Source organism: Xiphophorus hellerii, chromosome 22 (assembly GCF_003331165.1).
Source record: "Xiphophorus hellerii strain 12219 chromosome 22, Xiphophorus_hellerii-4.1, whole genome shotgun sequence".
Lineage (NCBI taxonomy): Eukaryota > Metazoa > Chordata > Actinopteri > Cyprinodontiformes > Poeciliidae > Xiphophorus > Xiphophorus hellerii.
The window spans coordinates 12863134-12884388 of record NC_045693.1 but is presented as its reverse complement, the minus strand read 5'-3'; the positions used below and the strand labels follow the sequence as shown (position 1 = coordinate 12884388).

Here is a 21255-nt window from a genome sequence, read left to right as displayed (position 1 = left end):
AGTTAGTTTTGGTCTGTCACTGGATGGCTATTTCAGCCCACAGAGGAGAAGCATTTGCATAAACATCCACCCACAAAATCTGGCAAATGAGTCTGTCACTCAAAAACATTGTCTGTGTGGTAAAGTGGAGGCAAAAATCTTTTTTTTTTTTATCTCAAGGGGTCTCTAGCTGCTCTAACAGGCAGTCTGTTTGCAGGATATGGCAAGTGTCCTCGTGTAGCTGTAATGGATGCTGCCTTTAAACTTAGAGGGTATGCTGTGATCTAGGGCAGCATACATAATCATCCCAAGTACTAATAGCATGCAGTCTATGTGGCTCCAGGTAAATAATGTAACATCTGTTTGACCCAAAGTACTTGCACCCTCTGTTTGAGGCATTTAGTCTGGAGTTGAATTTTATGAGGAAAAAATAATAATTTTATCTCAGGTCCACATTTTTACCTCCGGTGATTCCACTAATATGTAAATTCATACCTATTTGTCAAGATGAGGAAGGCCAATTAATTCTGCACCTGTCTACACACCGCACAATATTTCTTTCAGTTGTCCTTCTGTATAAACAAACCGAGCTTGTTTCTTGTTGTTTGCGTGAAGGTGATTCATGTAGGTACTCCTAGAACACACAAAAAATTGCATAAAAGGTAATTAGAAAAAAAATCAAAAATACATAGGTGAATGAGAATTAAGCAAACAAGATTAGCTGAAACAATTATTGTAAGATGGAGATTTTTGGCAATATGGACTTTGTCAAAGAAAGAGTGCATTATGTTTAGCAAATACTAAACAGAATCTAGAAAGAGCTTCCAAAATTCAGAAACTGCATGAATAAATAAACTCCATGAATAAATAAATATCATTACACAGAGAATATTGTTTTTTTTAGCTGATCCACTTACATATTTGTTTATTTCATGTCTGACTGACTTTAAAAGATTATTGTTTTTTTTTTTGCTTTCACACAAAAGCTGGTTAAACATGAGCTATGATTAAATGCAGTGCAGAAGGGTGTTTGCTCTCTAACATTCTGCTTACATTCAAACAATCACAATTTGTAATTTTAGACATTTCTTGAGGTCTGCCTTGCTAATTGCAGCAGTTGTGCTAGACAGATGTAAAATGGGATAATTCAGTAACAAAACTATTTCTAACCAAGGCAGGTTACACTCATTTGCATTGCCTTGCCTGTATGTTTTACTCTGCTGTTTAGCTCCACTGTCTTTAAAGTAGGACTGTTATGTAACGCAATATGAGACATAGAAATTTTCACTCTGCAACTTTCTTGTGCCAGATTGCACACAGCGTCTGTACTTTTCAAAAGAGAAGCTGTAAATCTCTGTGTAGCCTTTTCCTAATTAAAATCAGAAAAACTTCAGTTAGAGTCAACATAGTGATATTTTGAGATATTTTGATTTCAGCAATTGCAGCTGTGTTTTAGTATTCAAAGCTTCCTTTACAATGAGGATAGGGGGGTTCACTTATTTTAAAAGATCCAGCTCTTTTGGTTTGGTCCTGCATAGGTGCTGACTCTTAAACTGCCTGTTCATTTAGTGTCATTGACAGTCTTTTTTATACCAAGTATAAAAAGACGTAATATACTTTCAAAATTTCATTCTTTTTATATTAAGTATGAATGGTTTGTGTGTTGATAAGCAATTTTTTTTTTCTAGTGTTATATAAAGAGCACACACGTTTGTTTTTGATCCTGCCTGGATGATTTTTTTTACTTTTTTTTTTACAAATTTTGTAATCAGCATTTTGTACTCTCCAATATCATTGAGATAAAGCCAAGTGCGTCTTCACTTTTTCCTAACACTTATACCTTTCTATCTGGCTCATTCTCTGTGCCACTACGCCAGTCTCCTAAGCTTCAATCTTTTGCATAGAGAGTGGCTGCATGATGTTCCAGTCAAAATAAAATCCTGTCCTTGCCTGCATGTATTCCAAAGAGAGGAGTAGGCTATCTGAAGAATAGGATTTTCTTGTTTGTTACAAACCGCTAGATCTTTAAGTCGACTTGTCTGTGAACAACTCATCACTGCTTTGAGACTTTGTACTAATGATTCATGACTTTGTGTTTTCTTACTTTTTCCATGAGAAAAAAAGAGAACACTTTAGCAATATTCTTTGAATATCTAACAATAGACTTTAGTCAATTTGGTGTGGATTCATAAAACATCTTTGAATTTTAGATTTAAGATGATCACATGAAATTTTTTTTGAAAGAAATCTGTTTAATACAGATAGGAAACTCATAATAAGATTTCAGCTCTAGGATATTTTATCTGTCGCTGTTTAGTTTGTCCAATGTGTTGCCAAAATGTTACCACACATAAGTCTTCAATAATTTCAGGCAGCCCAATTGAAGTCTATATTTATGGCCTTTGTGGACACAACAGTTTAAAAACAGTTTCCTTTATTACTTCAAAATAATAGCCTCAAACATATATAACATCAATAGTAAAAGCATAAACCATAAACATTGTTAAAACATAAACGCTGACAACAACTGCCAAGTGCTTTGTGGAATACACTTCAGTTTGATGGGAAAAGTTTAGATGTTTTAACAGGCAAAGCTCTCAACCATCTTTTTCTGGTAGAGTAGCTGTCTTAGAATTGAAAGGTCGTAGGTTCTACTCCAGTTTCCTCCTTTCACAAATCAATGTGCCACCAGGCAAGGCACTCTGTGCCAATCGATGTGTCATCGTTGGAAAGAAAGGAGGACAAAATATCAACACTGCAACATAAATTTTTGTTTTTGTCAAGACTTAAAAGCTTTGTGTTGCTACTTCATGCTTTACGTATTGTTGGCTTTTGTACTTTAATCATTTCAATGCCAAAGGATAAATTCATGTGACTTTAATACATACAAACTCATCTGTAAGCATCTTAAGCAAATTGTGAAAACTTGATTTCTAGTAGCTGGGTAAAGGTAAAGGTAATTTTATTTATATAGCACATTTTCAGCAACAAAGCAATACAAAGTGCTGGGGTGTTGAAAAGAAGAAAAACTCCATTAATCCCAGACTTCCTCATAACATAATCAAACTATTCACATAAAAAAAACAACATACAAACAAAAAAGAAAAAAAAACAATCCAAAAGTCCTGTGTGTAGGATGGGAGGGCATCTAGTAGCGCAATTTTCACACAATTGAGTACTCCCACCTGATTTCCAAACTTCATGGACTTCATAAAATATAAAAAAGGCCCGTAATTACAGTGCAGTGCAATATGTTGCGGTGGATGGAAGGTGCTTTTGGTTCATAATGTTAACATTTTAAAGTAAAGCTTATAGATTGTACAACATAAACTAGGCATATTAAATATGATTTATGATGCATCAGAAAGCAGCGTGGGAAGGTCTCAATTCAGTTCTCTTGTTGAAAGTTATCCTCAGTTTAGGATGATTCAAGAACAACTTATTAATAGTTTCTTAATCATAAGCCAGTTAAAAATCAGTTGTTTCCCAGGAACAGTGAGTATCCAGAGTGTGGCGTACGATTCCTGTGAAATGTGACCAAGAGTGAATATCTCGACACAAAACCTGTGACTCATTATGTCATAATATTTTTTTGTTAGTTTACATGTTTTACAGCTCATTGTTAACCTGCTGAAACAAATAACCAGTGCTTATCTGTATAGACAATTTTTTTCATGACGATACTGCTCTAATATACTGAAATAAACTATGTAATCTTTAGTGTTTTGTCTCTTAACTTACTTAAATTCATGCTTATGCAATGTTAGTAAAATCAGTGTTAAATCTCTAACTTTGAAGGAAATGATCCAAAAAACATGTTTCTACATAATATCAAAAACTTAGACACAAACTCCAGTCTCACTTTTGTTTGTCAAAACAAGGATCTGACCCTTTAACAAGTCCCCCGTGGACAGTTCATGGCTGAGGCTGTCTTTATGGAAGAGTCTTTAGAACTCACCACTATCAAAAAAGTGGCAACTTTTAAAAGAGAAGGTTAGAGCCAAGTACATTTTAGAGGTATCCTCTGCAGAATAAAGCATGCTTGTAGTTTTGAGAGCGCTGGCTTTTATTCACTCTGTTACACGTCGCAGTTGGTAGCCGACAGGGCAGCATAGTTTCCTGCAGCAAGTCCCGGGGGTCTGTGGAGACAGAAGGTGCTGTTATAATTGCAAAAATTCATTTTCTGATTTCAAAGTGGCTTTGTTAGTCAGACTTCTAGAAGAGTCACAGTGTATGGCACATTTGGCCCAATAGATGCTGGTAGTACGTTTGATAAACAAAAAATATTCATAATATTCATTTTACATGTATATAGATCTCATTTTCCATCCGAGGTTCTATATGGGATTACTTTGGTTTCCTTCCATTTTGTGTTTTTACCTTTGGCATTGCTTCTTTGCACTGACTCACACAACAAGTTCCGATTTTTATCATTTCTAAGTTCCTCTTCATGACTCCACTCCTTGAATTATTGTCCCTTCCACCAGAAGAGATGAGGACAGGCAGAAAGAGAGAGAGAGACAGAACAAGGATGAAGGCTACAAATAACCAGCACTTATTATTTATCAGGCATCCTATCTTGACAGCCATCATGCTAAACCAGTCAATTTTAAATGGTGTGTGACAAAGCTGCATCATATATCCATTGTTTTGTTACATGTGTACAGTTAAATTGAATTATGCTCTCAAGATAAGCACAAACTAAGCTTTTAATAAAATATGTTTATTTCTTGTGAAGCTTGTACTGCTAGATGAAAATCTCATCCCCTCTTCAGACCAAGCAAATTTCAAAAGGTCTTTTAGCAAACAATGAGTTGCCGCTTATTGCTGCTTCTTCACTTGTACTCTTCAGAAATAGTTTCCTCTGTACTTGATCTTCACTCATCTATCTTTTTAGATTGGAAACACAGAATATTTTTGTGAACTCACTTTTTCAGCTCTAAGCAGGAGAGAACAAAAGAGGAGAAAGGAGAGAGGCACAAATGACTCAGATGAGATGTGGTCTAGTCGACTCTGTGTTGGCTACTTTATTTTCACAGAAACCAGCAATTCAGTCCTTAAAAAGCTGAAAACAAATTGGTAGGTTTTAATAAAAGAAGACCATCATCAATTATTTTAAGGAGATATTGCAATTCTTGAGCTAACAGCATGGAAAGACACAATATTTGAAGCTAGATGATGTTGAAAACATTTTTATTAGGCGTTATAAAAGGCCTGCACTTAATACTAGTACATGAAAGAAATTAGAAGATAAATTTTTTTGCACATTATCTCCTCCTATTCACAGCAAGGTCTTTCAAAGTGGTTACACAGTATTTATCTGCATGTAAAGCTTTTGTTTCATGCACATTTGTTTTATTCCTTATTCCTCTTTATGTTTTTAGACCCCAGTCATCCATCCAATATCTGACTGAATATTTTGGTCAAAGTAGTGTACACCCTCCACAGAGACAAGTTAATTCTGTCAAGACTTATGACTGAAAAAATAGCTATAGTGCAATCAAGTAACTATGCTACCTTCAGTTGTTATAAAAATGTTGTATATATCAAAAATACCTTAAAAGAAAATTGTCAGTTTTCCTACAGCACATCATTACCACAAAGCTTCTCTGCGCTGTCCTTTGATGCTGTTTGCAACTGCTCTTAGGAGCGTTGTAGTTTTTTTTTTAACAGTACTTCGTTGTAGTTTATGCATCTGCTGATCCATGTTATAATGTTTGAACATTCAAAAATGTACAAAAAAAAACAAAAGAAAAAAACCACACACACATGGCATTTAAATTTTGTAACCACTGTATTATTTTTTAAAGATTGCCCAGAATCTGTAGATAAGCATTACATTAACATACATCATAATCGCTGTGTTTTGTACAAGTTAGTGTTGTCATTGGGTTGATAGTAAGGTACAAAGGTACATTTCTATTTTGTATTTGCTGTGTGACAGAAAGCTGTCTATTGCCTCACTGAGGGGGATCCAAATAAAAAATGGCTGCTATGTTAATTCAGTGTTCACTTGTGTAATCTGTTTAGTCTTTGATTCGGTGCATTCAAAGACACCTTTGTTTCCAAAGGAAACATTAATAGACCGTTTTTACGTGTGAAGCACTTTTACAAGCCTTTGATTTTGTCCCTTTGAAAAACAAATCCATGAAAAGAGGTCATGTGACACACAGCTGCTGCGTGTGCATGTGTGTGTTTGTGTGACTGTTTTATAAAGCTAATGAGCAAATGACACTAAAGTACTGATGAGGAAAATAATCACAATTCTATTCCATTCTCCTGTCTGAGCTTGTGTTTAAAATTTGTCACTATAAATAAAATAAAATCTTGAACCCCTGCATCATATTGCCTTTCAACATTTCATTTTCTTTTTATTATGTACCTATTTATAATGACTGCAAATTTAATACAGGTGTGCTACGTCTGAAGCTGCCTAGATTTTCATTATTTGAATTTATTGTAACTTTCCCCATAATCACAGAACACAAAAAATGACTGTAGAAAAAAAAAGAAAGAATTAATGGAAATTTAAATTACCTTATTTCTGTGCAAGTTTTTGTATATATTCATGCTGCCCTTATAAGTAAAGGGCATGGGATAAATCTTCTGCAGTGTCTCATGGTCACTTCTAAATTCAAAAAGGAAAACTAAAAGCCAAATCACATTCACACACATATTGAATGATATTGACTAAAACATTAGCACTATTTTGTCTAAATAGTGTGTCCTTGTGGCTCATTAGGTGCCCATGTGCTCACTCAATATATAAAGAACGACTGCTTTTGTTTTTCCAAAACTAAACATAAATATACTTTATCATATATCAGAATTTCCTTTTGGTTTATTCTAAAAAAGAGAACGCACCAGATTGTCAAGATAATTTTCACCAGAAATTACAGAGTGCAGTAAAGGTTTTGTACAAAGATAAACATTGTGGAAAGTACTTTCATCTTCATAAAAAAAAAACTAGTATTAAATGAATCAAAAATAAACACAGTACCATAGGTAAGTAAAGTGCAATGTAAAGTGTCCTGAAAAGTCAATTGTTGTGAATGAGTGCCATATAAATAAACTGAAGTGAATTGGATGTCAGACCATCATCAACATTAAAAAATATATGTTAAGGAACTTTACATTTCACAAAATATGCTTCTTTTATTAAATGTAAAAATAATTTTCAGGTGTTTAGTGAACCTTGCATTTTAGATATTTGGCAAATTATCTGTTTCAAAATAGGAGAATGTAAAATAGAATTTATGATAATGCTGCGATTTTTGCTTTTTCAAGCTTTTGTTTCTGGTCAGAACAAAGAAACATAGTTCTATTAAATAGGCCTGTGTCATGTTCACTTATTTTCACAGCTCTGCCTAATCTCATCACTAAATCTCAATTACAAAACTTTATGAAACACAGCTTTCAAATAATAAAATAATAGCATCAAGCAAGCTATCACTCTGTGTGTAAAGAATCCTCCAAGAACATTGGTATCCATGGAAACCACTGCAAAATTGATGGTGCATTAATAGTCAGAGGTCTTGTGTTGTGTAGCATCACTAATCGCTGTTCAATTTGAAGGACCCAAACTCTTTATGTACATTGACATGTTGTACATAATAAATAGGTTGTGCCTCTATATGCCACAGAGTAACCTTTCAGACAAATGCAGAATCTAAAGAATTGCAGAATAATAAGAACATGAATTAGTGTATAATTTGTGTCAGGTCAAGGCAAGGATAACAATGAATATTGAAACTGTGAGTATGCTATAGCTACTGAAAAAAAGTGAAAGACTCAGATTGTCACGGCCAAACTTATGCATATTTTCCATGACACTATGAGTGTTGTGTTTCGTTTTTTAATTTTTATTACGTTAAAAAAAGATATGATTGTAGAAAATTAAATGTTTGAGTCCTTCAGTTTTAAAATGCTAAAACTAACAGTTGGCAATTCTTAAAATTTAGCTTTCCGTATTTATTGAATAATTACTTTAACATTCTACATTGTGTTTCATAATTAATTACAGCAATGTAAAATTCTTTTGATGCTATTAAGATTTCCCTATTAATGTGTCACAAATTCTTTTCATCAGCTACTGTCAGTAGCATAGAGTCTTTCTCACAATAAATCAAAATAGACTTTCTGGTTTCAGATCACTTAAAATTATCAATATAATTTTATATTTGCTAAATACCAGAAGAACTAGATCACATGTAGGACACTTTATTACTTTTTTGTATTATTTCTGTAGGGTAAAAATGTTTTTGACTTTTAAACAGAATAACTTTGGGTCCTTTTTTTCTAAAATCACTGCATGACAGGTTTGTGACAAGCATTAACATTCTGACTTATCTCATGAGATGTTGCTTTAATATTTCCATCCAGTCATTTTTTTCCACAATGCCAAGTTTTTTTTTAGGTGTTCCAGTTCCTTCTGAAACTAAACACAAACACAACAAGATTCTGCCACCTGATACTTCACAGTTGACATTCTGTTCTGCCTTTTTCCTTCAAATATGACAATGAAAACAAGAGATGTCTTTTTAAATTAAGGTGTCCCCAGAATACATATGGGAACTGCAGTTTGTCTTTTTGTTGTGTTTAGAGTAAGCCTTATTTAAGCCCACACGGGTAAAGGACTTGTTTCACTGTGGATATGACATTTTTGGAAGAAATATTTTTGAGGTATTGCAACATTAACTCAAATTTCCTGAAATGTGAATTATTTAAAAGATTATTAATCTGTTCCATCTTCTACATTGCTTTCCCAAACTGCTTAAAGGCAAATTAATGTTTAGGTCTGGAAACCTCCAGTTTGGTAAAAAACCACCTCGTTCTCTGGACACGTTTGTTGAGAAACAACTTCTTTCTGGATGGGTGGACTCAATTGAAGTTTTAAAATGTGCTGAATCGCAAATGTTTGGCCGAACTGGCTTCACAAGACAAACACAACAAGGACATGGCACCAGTTTGGCTTCACGAAGCTTAACGGAAATCGCCTGCACTGTAAACAATCAGTCCCCACTATGAAGAGAGAAGTGCTTAGTCAAACCAGATGGCTGTTAATGTTAATTCAATATTTGTAAGTGTGGCCTTCTAAATATTGAAGGCCTTAGGATGTAGTTCATTCCCTCTGCTGCCATTGCCAAACTACAGCCAAGACTGCAATTCTAAAATCGAGCAGAAAATCAACCTTATTATTGGCCAATGACAACTTTGCTGATTGACCTGGTTGAAATTCTGACTGAGAAATCTAGGTCACTGGAAGAAAACCTAGACACAGCACTGAAGGGAGATGAGAGTTGAACAGAAGTCCATAGGAAAGCAATAGTCAGGCTAGGAAATGTCATATTTGGAAAGAAAGCAATAAAAAATTGTTCTTTCATTATTTTGGCATTTTGACATAATTGTCTTAATATTACCTTTCGTAAGAAGGAAAAAGTGTAGTATTTGGTTCAAAACAAACATGTCTAGTAGTTTTGAACCAAAAGATGCATGATAAGCATATGACGATATAGTGGTCAGGTAATGAGAAAGAACAATGCTTTTTTTGTACAGTGTATCTGAATTTCTTGTTTAGACTTTATGTGTGTTATTAGTGAAAACATTTTTTGAAGATCCTTTAAAATGTATTCATACTTCACCATACTTAACATTCAAAATCAGTACCAATGTGGCACTGATGTAGCCACTTCAGGTTTTCTTTGGTTACAAACACCTGGAAGTGCTTCAAGGAGATTCAGCTCTATGTGCACATTTATATGAAAACATCCTTACAACGCAGTTCACTCAAGCAGTGATCTAAAGTGATCAATTAGCGGGGGCCTTCGAATTTGGAGATGCTCCAGTCAAAGAGTTCTGCTCCACAGACCATCTTGTCGAACCATCAGCTCAGCGGTGTCCACAGTTCCACTGTTGAGATGTTGTCTCAACAGTTACTGGAGTGCAATAATTACAGCTTTGTTCTCTGAAATGAGGTGACAATTAGAGGCATGGTTGTAAGTCGAACATTAGGTGTGAATGTGAGAGGATATTTTTGTCATTTGGCAATGTGAACATGCACAAACCAAATTGTGGGAAATATTCAAATAGATGATTTTGTGAACACTGTTCTTTTAGGGAGCTTAGCACAGAACTGGATAGTCTTCACATGAAAACTAGGCCTTTTGGGCTTAATTCTTTGAAAATGACACAAATCATGAGCTATAAATAGTAATCTGCACCTGTAACACCAGTTTTATCTCCCAGTTTTGAACCAAAGGACACATGATAAGAATATGCTGATACAGTTGTCTTAGTATTGAGAATGGCTTTACAATAACCTTCAGAGATCAGGGGCTGCAGGCAGATAAATAGATTCCTCATCCCTAATGTCAACTCTCATCACAGCATCGTGCTGCGAAGTGTCCATGTCTGCACAGTCCTGTTATGATAAGTCTTCATCCAAAGGCTCACAGTTGAGTCCTTGAGGTGAATTTCACCCCTCACTTGCTGTCATAGTGTTGACTCTCCATCTACTGTTCTGATATGCCCAGTTTAAAGATCACTTATTGAAACTGTTATGTCTTGTACATGTCTTGTTGAGACAAGAATGAAAGACAGTGGATTTTAAAGATGTCCACATTTACTGCTGGATCCTGATAGGAATGTGGACTTTGAATAAAATGATGATCAATTTTAATTTCAAAGTCCTCAAAAAGGAAACTTGCTTTCTCTGTTCTCTATGAAAAATGTGGCTTCTTGAAGTGGATGATCTCATTAAGTCTAGGTCAAATATTATTGTATTTTATATTGGATGCTTAGGAAAAACAAGTTAATTGAATCTGAAACAGATAATACATTGAATATTAAATTTAAATAGGTTCTGAAACCGTAAGTGCTAGACTAAAAACAAAACCCATTCACATCACATACAAAATGTTTCAGGGGTGGAATGTATTATTCCTGGTTATTTCAGCAAAGGATTGTGCGAAGACAAGGAAACTAAGTGGTACACAAAACATCCATTAAATGCACAGAAAAGTATAAGCAATGTTTGAATGGAGTGTTTATTGGGTTTAATATGTGAGAAATGGTGCACTTTGTGCCATTGGCGATACACTACCCGTGTAACAACAAGCCCCTTTTTCTGTCCTTCGCTTTGTAAAGATTGTCTGGACCCTCGATTATTGGGAAACAATTGCTTGATGTAGGGGTGTGGACTTTTTTGGAGTTTTAAACTGTATTCAATCGCTAAGGTTTGTAATGTACCAGTTCACTGCTATGAAGCTTACCAGAAATTGCATGTGATGTAAAAAACCATCCTCTACTGAGAAGAGAGAAATACCGAGCTAAGGAAGATAGCTGGGAACGTTAAGTCAATATTTGGACTAAATGGCTTTGTTCACTTCCTCCTCTACCATTGCCAACTTAAAAATAGAGGGAGTCTATAATTCTAAAACAGCACAGAAAACCAACATCATCTTTCACAAGTACTCAATCTGTTCACTGATCGACCTGGTTGAATCTCAATGGAAGAAATTAAGCTCATTGGGAGAAATGCCAGAAGGAGCACTGGAGTGAGATGAGAATCTATCAGAATTGTATAGGAAGGCAATGGTCAGGCTTGCGCTAAACCAAACACCGTAGCAGACAAACTTGTGTTATTATCTAATTGTTGCGGATGTAAAATTTCATTCGATTATAACTTTAACTAAAACCAAGAAAGTAGAGATGCGCTGCCTTTTGCAGCTGTGCTCTCGTCTTTAAATTTTCCAATGACTTTCTAAACCCTGCTTGATAAGATGCTTAAAGATTGATATTTAGTTTTAGAACCTAGTCCTGCTAAAAACTACCAGAATTTATTTCAGACCAGTGTACTGTTTTCCTTTGCCTCAATGATTTTGTTTTTCTTTAGACGTTACCTTTATTTTGATTCTGCTCATGGCCATCTTCAGTGTATTATTATGCATATGTACAAAATGTTTAATCTCTTTGATCAATTAGAACTTTTGATAGTTTTTATTTGGGCGCTGACTGACTTTACTGATTTTATATATCAGTACACCTACAGCCAACTGGGAATCAGTTTTCTTCCTATTTTCCTTTCTATTTTTTTCTCTTATGCTCAAGTAAGCATTAAGAGGACTCTCATGTGAGATACTTTATATGAACACAAAACACTAAACAAATCTCTGTGTATGATTTCTGCCCTAAGGCCGCAATTGTTCACAGAGAACAGCGCAGAAAACAGTGTTTTGTCCTTGAGGTTGCGGGGGCATATTTGGATGTTTGGACACTTCTTTATTTTTGCCTGTCCTACAAATGTCCTCTATCAGTGTCTTTATGAGATACTCTGAAAAGGCATTGATTTATTTGCCCGCAGCTTTTTTAGACATTAGCAATGAAAAAAAACAGAAAAAAAACACATTTGATCTCAGGGGGAGTGTTGGTTTGTGTCCATTCTTGCAGGGTGTCAGGTGTATAACTTGCAAACCTGACTGAATTCCCAGATCGACTGAAGCCATCAGTGTTGGCCAGACAGACAAATCTAAAGCAAGCAATGAGATTGCTGGAGGAGTCTGCCTTTCAGGACAGAGCAGCATTGGTAAAGTTAGTGTGAAGGAGGTATTTGGTCTGGACACTGTCTCTCTGCTTTCAATGCACAGAGGAAAAAGCTTCATTTCGAAGGCCCCTCACGCTCCTGGGTAGGTCAGAGCCTGTCAAACAAGGACTGTCACAATACCTGCTGTCTTTAACAAAAAGGAGGAGTGAGTCAATGCCAATTAATTATTCAAGACCTCAACAGCAAAAAGAAATAAACGCAACCACATAATGTTGGTGCTGGCTTCGACAGAGTAAACAACTACCCAAATCAGTCGCCACCTTGGTATGTTAGCACTACATTTTGTCATGAGACTTTAAAATGTAAGTTAAATGCCTGTGTGGAAGTTCGACTTGTGTTCCCAACATACTTGAAAGCTTTGTTGATACTGTAGTTGTTAAAGCAGTTACTGTGATTAGAAAGTCCATCATGGAAATATTTTTAAGATTGATTTTTAATTTTTTTAATTTTTTCGGATTAAGAAGATCCAATACACCAAGCATATGTGTATGACTGATGTAAAAGTACATATATTGGCACAAGTTATTTTTTGCTTGAGTAAACGTTAAATATGTTGTTTGTACAAAGTGTTGTCTCAACAGAGAATGAATACAAATGCACTCCATACTTTTCTCATTTTAATTCATAAAATATTTTGAAAATAATGTGTTTTATTTTACATTTTACATTTTTGCACTCTTTTGTGTTAATATTTTAGATAATACCAATGAAATACATTAAAGTATATGGTTGTACCTAGATCAAAAGGAGACAAAATGAAAAGGGTATAAATACTTTTGCAAGGCTCTGTATATGCCATGCATTTATTGACTTAATGCAAAAAAATTTTTACTTGCATAATCTTCAATTAATAATTCCTTAAGCATTTTTGGTCCCTGTACTAAGATGCAACAATACGGAAGAGGATTAGGGCAACCGAAAAAAAAAAAAAAAAAAAAAAAAGAATTCTGACTTTAAACTCAGAATTCTGAGATTAAAGTCTGATTTTAATCTCAGAATTATTTTCTTTTTTTTCCGGTGGCCCTAATCCTCTTCCGTAGAATTCTGACTTTAATCTCAGAATTCTTTTTTTTTTTTTTTTCGGTGGCCCTAATCCTCTTCCGTACAACACCCGAATAAATTATAAAATCAGAAAATAATGTTATGACAAACGCTACAGAAATTTGAAACAACAAAGAAATCACTAATGAGATGTTATAACTGATTTTCCCTTTATTTTGAGCAATCTTCCTTAGCATTTTGCAAGTCTATTCAAAACGTATTCATACCCCTTGTCACTCTGATATCCCAAGCAACGTTTTGTGCAACCAGCTTCTCCCAGAAGTTACCTAATTATTTGATAGAGTCCACCTGTGTGTAGTTTAATTTCTCTTTAAGGACAGCTGGTCTGTGAATGCCTCAGAGGTTTTCTAGAGCACATTACAAGAACAAACATCAGCATGAAGAGCAAGGAACACATTAGCCAAGTCAGAGTTGTTGTGGAAAGTTTTAAACCAGGCTTAAGTTTAAAACAATATCGCGAACTAGTTTGGTATATTTGGTGCCAAAAAAAGCAGCCATTTTACCAGCTTTTCCTCCAACATTGGTGACCACAGTTATAATAGTTTTGCGTTTTTTATTGTAGTTCAGTTTTATTTTGTTGTAACTTTTTGTTTGTCCACATCAGGTAGCTTGAATTAGTTTTTATAGTACATTTGCTAGAATTTCTTAGTTATTTTAATCTTGTTTAGTTTTAGCTTAGTTTAGTGGTAGTTTTAGTTTTTTCATACTTTGGTTAATTTTTAGGTGGAGAATTCAAAAAGGTCGAAATATTGTGTTTTGATTATGTATACATTGATTAGGTAATAAATATTCAATAGAAGACACAATTTTCAAAATATGTATTTAATTATTGTTGAACAACCTGCTAATTCTGGTGTTTCTCACAACTTTTGCTCTTTTCATTTTGCGGACTAGCGCAAGTGCCAACAGGAGAAGCATGGAGTGCAGTATTTTGCAGACAGTAGACATAAACTGCTTGTGTGAGGACAAAAAAAAAAAATCACATCAGTTAGAAAGACTAATAATTGGATTCGTAAACATGAAAATGAAGGATATTATAACTATAATTTTAGTACATTCTAGTTAGTTTTAAGCCAATTAGTTTTTCCCCATCAATTGCCATTTTTATGTATTTCAATTAAAAAAAATGTTTTCTCAATTTCAGTTTTCATTAAGTTTTAGTTCATTTTAATAACCTTGCTGGTGACATCAAGTATCTTCACCAGTTTCACATCATATCTTCGGTTAACCTAAGACACTCGGACTGAGTCAGCAGTGGGCTATGTCTACCATCTGGCCATAGACTCTGTCCCCCATCTCGTTACTGGAAAGACCAATAAATGAAGTGATAGTCTAGTTAGAGGTTGCCACCTGCGGCTTCACACTACTTTTCCTTAGAAAATTAAGAACTGAGGCAAGACATTCAGGGAAGAATCACTCAGGCAAGAGTTATTTTTTGTTATTTTAAAGTTTGATGGGACACATTTGAAATTTGTGGCAAATAATTGTAAATGTGGCCCATCTGAATAGTAGACTAGTAATTAGTGCTCATAAATTATATCAAATGTATTCAAAGTAGGCAAGATTGTCAAAGAATATTCGTACACACACCCTAAACCTCTCATTGGACTGGGCTCCGAAACATTTGCACCATTAAACTGGTAATTTAATGACACAACGATTCATTCTGTGATAATGCTTGCTGCTATTTGTTTTGGTCCACGAGCCTGATCTGAGTACATTAAGTGTAGTCATAGCTCATTAAATTCTTAATAGCAAACAAAACACTGTGTAGTATTTTTTAATCATATGGTATGTGTCAAAATTCTTGGTAATAATATTCAGCATAATAATAGCAACATCCTTTTTAAATAAGCTGTTATGAAAAGGAAGACAAAATGCATTTAGACTTCAGGTTTAAATTTGTATGGGGTTTGCATCCGCTGTATAGTCATCTGGCCCACTCACCTGTCAAGTCTTTTTAAAGGGCAAACTCAATTATTTGTTGGTTGTTTGGAACAAAAGCAGAAGGTCACTATTGTTACTTGAATAGGCCACAGCAGCTCTGCAATTTGAAATTTTGCCATTTTGCTAAAGAGATTTAATTATGGATGGGATGGAGTGAACATTTATCACATTTTACACCTAATATTATGACATACTTGTCAGGGCATTAATTTAGATTAATGGCATGGGGGAGGTTTGAGGAACTCTGCAAAGCTTTTGACAGCCCAGCTCTTCAGAGACAGAGGGGTTTTAATGAAGGTGACGGGAACAAAAAGCACAGGGTAGTTAAATTTTTCAATTGTACAAGTGCAAATTTTATTAAAAAGACAATTGCATCTCTTGGAATGCAGTAATTGCAAAACCTCTATCCACAATTTCATTAGCTAACTTAAGAGAAGTATGATGAAAACTACAGTGACCTGAAAAAGTATTCACATCCCTAAACGTTCTAGTTGTGAAGTGTGTGTTGCATTATACATGGTATTTTAAGAATACAAATCTAAAAACTTTGTATCTCATCCCCAACCCTATCCCTCACTCCAAGAAAGTACTTTGTAGAACTTTTGCTGAAATTACTGAAATGGCATGCTTCAAGTCTTTTGGGGTATGTTTCTCACAACTTTGCACATCTAGAGACTGAACTATTTGATGTCCTTTTTAGCTTAACAGCTCAAACACTCAGATTGGATGGAGAGCATAATGTGAACATGAAATATTAAGTTTTTTTTTAGTTTTTTTTATTCTTACCCAGACTTAGGTCTTGACTTTGGGCTGTTTTTACATCTTTTAATCAATTAATGCAAAATGACCTTCTGTAAGAATAATCCCCTTCCCTTTTTTCATGTTTCATGGAGCCTCGAATTGGTTTGCTACCGTTTTTACTTGTCATCTTCTCATAAAATTTGAGAAGTTTCCCAGTCCATGTTAAAGAAATGCTTTCACACGCTATGATGATATTGTTCACTAATGTTCTATAGCAGAAGTCTTAAGCCTTAACAGAACGACTATATTTAAACTAAGACTGAATGACATGCAGATGATCTATATTTTAGTAATTAAATCAGTTTTCAAGGTAATTAGTTTGTATTTCATTTTGGGGCATCAGAGTAAAGAGGGATGAATAAAAATACACATACCCATATTTCGTTTTCATTTCACAAATATGAACTTCTTTCTGTTGGTCTATCATATAAAAAGCTAATACATTTGCAACAGACGAAAAGACAGTACCGTAGAAAAAAATTGAATAAAGGGCTGCTCACAGACAAATATCATACTGCAACTGTGGGGTGAATTTGATTCTATAACAAGCTAGTCTTTTCTATTATTAGAACAAACCACTAAAAACACTATGCTTAGCTGTGTTTTTGCGAGTAATATGGACAGCTTGTAGAGCACCACTCAGCACAGACTGTATGTGTTCAAATGCCTTTTGACCATTACCTCACTTTGTTTTACCGCAAAGCACAGTGAATGCCTGAATTATTCAAATGCAATTTGGGTCTCTGTCATCTGTCACGCAAAAGCCTGTCAAAGGCTATAAAAGTGTGGGTGGTGTTTTTTTTTTGAGTGTTTCGCTTCCTACGGACTTGAAATGAACTTGTCATATAGGTGGAAGCATTAAGCCAGGGATAGATATTTGTTGTGAGTGGATGAGTGTGTGAGGGTGAATGCACAGTCTCATGCTACACCGGGATGGCTTTAAAGTTCAGAACAACGCACAATTTTCAAAATTTGGATTCCAGCAAATGCTCAGCAGAGTTACATCATGCAAATACATTTTAATTAATGGTGATGGAAATCTCAAAATAGTAATTTGCATAATCTAATGCTCTGTGCATTTTTTCAAGCATGTTTAAATAATGCCTTAATTAGCACCTTTAAAAAATAATTTCACAAAACTATAATTCATACTACCTAACTGTAAATATCTCTTGTATATCCATCAAATCATATATTACTTTTTAAAGTCTGTTTACTATCTTTGATAGTAAACATTAAATGTGTGGTAGTTTTTTGTGTCCTAATGCCTTCGTCTAACTTTGTTGCAAACATTGCCCCAATCTACATATTTGTGCCCATCACCTTCTCACTTGTTTTAAACCTCTGTAGAGAATTTATTACACTAGCCACCATGGGCCAACTGCTTAAGATTCCAGACACATTCTCTTGGTAGTCTCAATAATGCCTCTACATGAGCCAATTTCTCATTAAACGAATTTCAAACACCCTACTTAAGCATTATCTGTCGTCCACAATCCTATTTCTGTGTCCATTAAAACGATACATCCAAAAAAAAGGCTTTGGAAATAGACACAGCACTCCAGTTTCCCCCTATGCTGTCGTTAATATGAACAAAGTGGTATGCAGGTTGGATTTTACTGAGTTGCTTAGTAACATGGAATCAGGAATCTCATTTTATTCTTAGCCGTTTTAAATTTAATTATGTTAAGAAAAAGGTGGATTGTTTCATTCTGAACAAATCCAGTTTAAGATCAGACAAGTCAGAAACTGGAAGTACAACATTAAAGTGAGTGCTGAAGAATCAATACAAAAAGTTAGTGATCCTTCATAAACGTTACCTGACTTCTGCTGGAACTAAAGTGAAAACAGTGTTGCCAGTTTCATTGCTCCCATTAATAAAATTAGTTAATTTTCACAGCGTCAGCTAAATGCAACAGACATCACAGGACGGAAACTCACTGCGGTGGTAAACAAAAGTGCTCTTGTTCTCTAGAAGCGGTCTCCATCGCCGCAGTCTTCATTGCCATCCTCCTTTACTGCCTTTGACATGCTGCTGAATAAATAGTTGGTGAGCCTATGGTGAGAGTACAAGCAAAAAGAATTGGACGAGATATTTTACTTGCAGTAATGCTGTAAAAGAAACCCTTTTCCTTAGATCTGTTTGATTATGTGAATGTACTTGCTATTTCCCATTAACAAATACAGCTTACTTACCCAATTCCTCACCAACACAATTAAGTCTACAGTGGTTCTGTACGCCTGTGATTTGGAACAGTAATATTTAGAGTTAAAGAATAATATCAAGTTGTTATTCTGAATGCCCATGTTCACTTTTTAGCTTACAGATTCTCACCCTCTTCTTATTGCCAAATGATGATTTATGCAAAAAATATATAAGTAAATGAATTGCTTTTTGCAAAAAATGACTTAGCCAGTTATTTTTAACAAATGTTAAAGTAATTGAAATGCAATTTACTAATTTCAAACTCTGCTTTCTCTTTTAATTACTCTTTTATGTACTTCCACACTTATGTGTTCTACTAATTATTTCTTTTTTTTGCTAGTTGTACTTTTCATATAGACTATGCAGTTTTGAAAAAAGCCATCATACAAATTAATTTGCTAATTTAACTATTTTTTTCTCAAATTAATTCTGGAAAAAAAACAAAATGAAAAAAACAACACAATTTCTCACTTATTCTATTTACACATGGTGAATGCATTGGGAAACACTGCAGAGTCCACTTGAAAGTATTCCTCATAATATGTTGCGTACAAATTATAATAGACGTTATTGTAGTAGTAGCTAAAACAACAATACTCATGTAAAAATAACAAGGTTTAATAGGTCAAAGTGAGCACTACAACCGGCCAAGAAGCTCTTTGCTGTAACATTGTAGTAGAATATAAACTGACCCTTTTCAGACACATCCTTTAAATGCATTGATAAACTAGATAGACTGTGACACTGAACATCATGGGTATGATTAGCTGTGAAGTTTATGGACGTATTTCATCCAAATTGATATTTTATACTTTGCTGTAAATAAAAGGGATTTAGACGCCATTAATAGTCCAGATCTCTAGAACTGTGGAGGATAGAGAAGAAGAAGAAAAAAATGAAGCTGGAGCCATGAATAACTACGTCTGCTTCTGGGAAGAGGAAATAATGAGAGAAAATCTCAAACAGATTTGTGCTCTTGTGATGAAATTCCCCTTGGAAGTTACTTCTGCTCATGTGGCACATGCCTACAATGTAAAGATGGGATTTGTGGTAAAAATGAGCTTTCACTCAGTCTTTCTTTGCTAATCATAAGTTGATCATGTAGGAGGTCATTCAGCACTCACTGCAAAGCAATGCTTAGCAGAGACATTAAAACAAGAAGAAATAGGGATGCCTCATTTGTAATGAATTATTGAACATGTCATATAATGAATCCTGTTTCCCATCTCTGCAGGGTGCCCAGAGACACAGGATTCACTGATTGCTCCAACTTCAAATGAATGTACTGCATTTTTCATTGACTTTTAAATATAGTCAGGGAGAAACCGTCTGGATTCATCAGTATTAGCAATTTATTTGCCAGCTTGCATTAGGAGAAATGCTAGATAAATATTATCTACAAATATTAATACCCCCATTCCACTGTAGCTCTACCTTTTAAATTTCAGTTATGTAGGAGGACACATTGCCATATTAAAATATTATCATTATAAATGTATGTAATACATTTACCACTGTACTTTGCTACCCCAGAATTTCCAGACATACAGTATCGAAAAGATAAAGCTTCATAAAGGACACAGCTCTCACCCACCTTGTATACTGGACATGTATGCGACTGCATGAGTTACACATCTGCTTTTTAAATCAACATCACACTAATGACCCATCAGAAACATTACTTAATCTCATGCAACACTGTAAAGATGTTCCAAAGACCGCACACAATTTGGAGGCAATCATTTAGAATTGCATTTTCATTTTCAGATGCTCAGCTAACTCTACTACAGAAGTACTGAAAACTGAGCTTCTTATTACCATCACATTATGGTCAGTTCAACACAACCGGTCCCAATAGACATGCAGTATGCTGAACTTATACATATAGACTTCAAAGATATGACAGGACTTGTTCCGCAAATTTTGATGTCTCATTGTTTTTCAATGTGACATCACACATGGCGCGACAGCTGATTTACATGTTTGTGCTTTTACTTTAGAACTGTACATCAACTGAATTTACAATCACAGCACAACCTTGTGTCTAAGAAAATAAAAGGATATGTAGGTTCTAACCTTCTGTACATCAGGTCTTTTCCTAGTCCATTTTGTATTTTAAAGATATTTTAAGAAATGTATCTGTAAAGTATTTTTTTCTTATTTCACTAAAGTCTCCTTACCTTGGTAGCAATTGACTTGATTTTGCCCATTGCTATCATGAGCAAATGAACAAACCCATGTATAAATAATTGTTGTAGCATATGAACATGTCTTTAAAATAACATCTACTATTGTAGAATTGGTAAAAATAATCATCCTCTGGGGAGCAGTAAATGTGCAAATACACTGTAGGAGCTATTTTAATGAGAGAAACCTGGACATTTGTCGAGACAAATTTTTCTATAAAACCACCTTATATTTCAAACAGTAAATCATATGTAATCAGCATAAATCAATAAGGTTTTTTAAATCTTACACCACACGGGGAAAAAAAAAACTCTCAAAATCTTCTGGCATGATTATAAATATTCTGGCTATGTTATATAAGAACAAATGTGTGCAAAGCTGTTAATGTTGTATTTTAACAGTAGTTTATAGCAGCTGGTAGTCGTGATGCATCTGTTATCTTGAAGACTGAATTAGGGAACATCTTGTGTGA

The 21255-nt window shown here is 34.6% G+C and overlaps 1 protein-coding gene and 1 long non-coding RNA gene across 8 annotated transcripts in view; one reads left to right on the top strand and one right to left on the bottom strand.

Moving 5' to 3' along the window:
- The window catches only part of adgrb3 (adhesion G protein-coupled receptor B3), a 126786-nt gene that overhangs the window by 16956 nt on the left and 88575 nt on the right, over positions 1-21255 (top strand). The window lies entirely within an intron of this gene.
- On the bottom strand, positions 2397-6857 carry LOC116713031 (uncharacterized). Its single transcript, XR_004337775.1, has 2 exons — positions 3842-6857; positions 2397-3503 (listed from the first exon to the last, which is right to left on the bottom strand). It is a non-coding gene; the product is annotated as an uncharacterized LOC116713031 (long non-coding RNA).